Below are 4,053 nucleotides of genomic sequence, written 5' to 3'. Positions count from 1 at the left end.
CAGCCACGCTATCTGTTTGATAGAAATCATTTCATTTATATGTGTTCTTATATCATACATATTGTTTTGTGTGCATGCATTTTTAATTTACATATACGACATCAGGCTGTAGGGCCCATTCTTTGTCTTCCTTTTGCCATTCGGTCTTGTATTCAAAAGGTATGTAAAAGGTTGCCAGGCTGCCAGCACGCTGTTTCCGACAACAACACATACATATGGTCTGCACCATTTTGCTATTCCCCCAACCCATGTCCGGCCCAGGCATGGACAAACGGGTTCTGTGGGTCAGTTCGCCCAACCTGGGAGCCCCCTCTTCTGGCGAGGCCCTTCCCTGCCTGCTGCAGAGTCCCTGCTCTGTGCCCTCACAGTCCACCATGCTCGCCTCCGTCACGGCGGAGACCACGGAGCAGCTCAGCTAAAAGTGCAGAAATGGGGCCCAACTGCCTGGCTTCAGAATCCTGTCTTTTTCACTTCCATCTATGTCACATAGCCTCTCACTATGTCAGCAAAATGATAACCACAGCTACTCATGGGATTGTTGTGAAGATTAAATGAGAAAAATCTATGAAAAGTGCTAAGAACGGTGCCTGGTACAAATTAAGTGCTATTTGTGCATATTATAATAACATTTGTGACATGTTTTGGAAAGGTCTGTTTACATGTCTGTCGCCACCACCAGATTATGAAATCCTCAAGGGCAAGGACCTTGGATTTTGATCTTCTGTGTGCCAGAGGCCCACACATTACATCAACCCAGGGCAGGCTCATTGGACACTCTGTCTTACTCATCCTCTGGTTTGACATGGCTGCAGGCTTTGTATCTAGAAACCAAATGGGTTGAAGAGGGACTAGATAGAACAGATTGGAGACGTGGCTTTAAAAGGGAGAATTTTCCAGGACTCTAAAGCTGTGTAATAGAAAATATAGCATAAGCTGCCACCAACAGCCAAGAAGGTCAGCAGGTCACCCAAGACTGGTCTCTAGAGGACATCCTTACCCAGGTTGCTGTATGAACTCGCCTGGAGCATGGCCAGGAACCAGTTCTTGGTCATAAGCCAACATTTTCCGGCTTTGTGTATATTCACCTCAATGTCTTCATCTGTAAAATGGGACTAAGAGCCACTACTTCATCGAGTTGGCCTAGAATTATGTAAGGGAACCATTACCAACTGCTTAGAACCACGTCTGGCATGGCCTCAATTGGCAATAAATACTCTCTCTTCTTAGTGTCATTATCACCAAATCGGTTGTTCTTACAGAGCTGAGAGATGCCACATTCATTTTTTATCTTGTTTCAGGGTCTTGGAACTTTTGTTTATTGGTATGTTTGTTTTTGTATTTATTTACTTATTTGGCAGTCTGGTGGGAACTGTGAACAGGTTGTCTGTTGGAAAGTTCTAGCCCTTTTTGCCTTAGCCTCAATGTTTGTGCCCTTGAATTCACAGGTGGGTGATACAGCTTTCCATCTTAGAAATTGTCTTAATAACAATATCACTTTCGGGTTGAAAGTTCTCTGAAATCTCAGCTTCCAGCAACCCCTGGTCAGATATTCCCCAGAATATGGGAGGGCACCATTTACAATCACACAACACACTTAAATGGGAATGAACCTCGTTCCTTCTGTTGTTAAAATAAACAAATAAATAAAGGGGAAAAACAATGAAATCAAACCGAGGTCCAGCAGAACTGTCCTCAGAGTAACATAGGTTTTTGCCATGAGCTTTCTAAGCAACATTTAGCTGCTATTGGGCCACGGAAAGACTCTTTTTAACAATGCTTAATTTCATAGGTGGAAAGAAGCCTTCTGGTGAATTACTGGCTGCCCTACACTAGAGCCTTATCTGTAAGAACCATTAGCTACAAAAGAGAGGTTAATTATAAGGAGAACTCCATGGCCTGAGCTGAGGGGTTTTAGTGACGCCCAGCGAAGGGGTCAATCAGGTGGCCACGGTTGGTGACAACGGTCCCCTCCCAGCAAAGGCTTCGCGGGGAGTCTGATGCCACATGCAGCCTTCGGGCCTGTGTGCTGGCCTGGAGGCCTGGTCGTGTTTGGGTTCATTAGCTGTGGGGACCGTTGCCCACAGGGATCATTAACTACTGGTAGGGGGAAGCGGGCAGGAGCAAGATGAGCAGAATTACTCATTTCTTAAAATGAGGATCTTGGTAAAGCTCTGAACAGACCTTGCCCCGGGGGCCGGCTCCCTGGTCCCTGGGATCAGTACGTTGATGGAGACAGCTTTTTCAAGATCTTCCTCCCCACTCTCCTCTGTGCCCGGTGCTTCTGCCTTCACCTGTGCCTGAAAACACACTCAGGTGGGAAGCACTTATTTCCAAGAAACTGCATGAGACATTTTCTTTCAGAAGCCCTTGGAAACTAAATTTTGTGTTTTGTCAAGAACATTGGATTTTGAGCCAGGAACTCAGTTCCCAACCCACTCACTCATCCTCCAACATTGTGAGGACAAAGCAGAAGCCAGGACAGGCAAAATGTAGTAGCTCACTTCCCAAAGAACTATTTTAATAATATGTATACACACTTCAGAATCCACTGTGCTCATTACTAAGCACCTACTGTATGCCAGACCCTGTGCAACGGACTTTTCCTGATCTTGCTCCCCCATACCCAGAGCATCCGGACCTGCAAGCACGCATGATGCTCAGCAGTTCTGCTGACGACACACTGAGAGTCAGGCTCAGAGACCAGCAGGCTACCTGGTGAATGCAGAGCTGGCATCTTTATCCTTTGACCGCTGTTGGTCCTTTGCGGTTCTTCAACCCTGTTTCAACAGAATAACCCAGACAGGAACTTGAAATGTTCAAATTGTTGCCATAAGCATTAAAGGTAGGAATTTTCAAATGGCTCCCTCTGAGTATGAACACTGCGATCTCACCCACCCCATCTATGCTTCTGGACTTTTTTTTTTTCTTAATATTCCTAACTTTTGAGTATGTATGTAGGCAGACAAACCTTGTGACAAATACCTGGCCAGTCTGGAATGGTTGTATGGGTTGATGCTCCATGAATGCTACTGTGTTTTCAATATTGCTATGGATAAGTATTTTTTTATTCTAACACTTCCAAATCAAATTACCTTTTAAGAACATCCCCTTCACTGTGCTAGCGCTGGATGACATTTTACCATTTCGGACTTATACTCTTCACGTCTTTTTGCAATTATGATAGTTATAAGACATTCTCCTGAATGGTGGTGTTGTCACAGGTTAATATAAATGAATGCATTCTACCACACTCTAGTTTCTTATCAACATTGAGCTTAAGCGTTTTTAATTTGCAGATACTTTATATTTAGCAATGTTTCTGAGGTGTTTCCGCTTGAGTTCATCCAAGGCAGTGAGCAAATGAGGGGCTGACGCTGTTGTGGAAGTGAGCAGATGGCTGTGACCAGGAGCAGGGTTTGTGGAGCCAGCTCTCCTGAGTCTGAGCTCCAGCTGTAGCATCATCGCTGTTATCGATATTGAGCAAGTGCCTTCACTCATCTGCATTTTATATTCTCCTCTGTAAAAATGAGATTAAAATTGCCCCTACCTCATAGGGTTCCTGTCAAGCATAAATTCATGTGAAGTGCTTTTAAAAAATGCCTGGAACATAGTCGCTCTATGTGTGTGATTGCTGTTATTATCACAATTATCATTATTCCCCAAGAAGCAAGGAGCAGGAGCTCAACGCTTTGGGAGGCAGCCACCATGACCAGGAATCGAGACTATGCATGTTCATTTCTGGAACCGAAGTGGTTAGAGCACAAGAGTGCTCAGTGACATATTCGTGCCTCCCCTCCCCTAATTCACCGATCAGACTGTGCCCTGTGATGCGCGTGCTTTTGAGATTATTCAGCTCTAATAAATAAAGAAACCTGTAGTTTACACACATAGGCAAACTATCTTAAGATGTTTAAAGACATGTGCATGTTAAACACAAATAGAGAAGGAGTGGAGGAAGCAAGAAATACCTAATATGTATAATGTACCTGAGTGTTAAATATTCATAATGTATTAAATACACATGAGATTAAATATCAAGAGTCATTAAATATA

This window comes from Ovis canadensis, chromosome 9 (assembly GCF_042477335.2).
Source record: "Ovis canadensis isolate MfBH-ARS-UI-01 breed Bighorn chromosome 9, ARS-UI_OviCan_v2, whole genome shotgun sequence".
Classification (NCBI taxonomy): Eukaryota; Metazoa; Chordata; class Mammalia; order Artiodactyla; family Bovidae; genus Ovis; species Ovis canadensis.
This window is presented reverse-complemented; position numbering follows the sequence as displayed.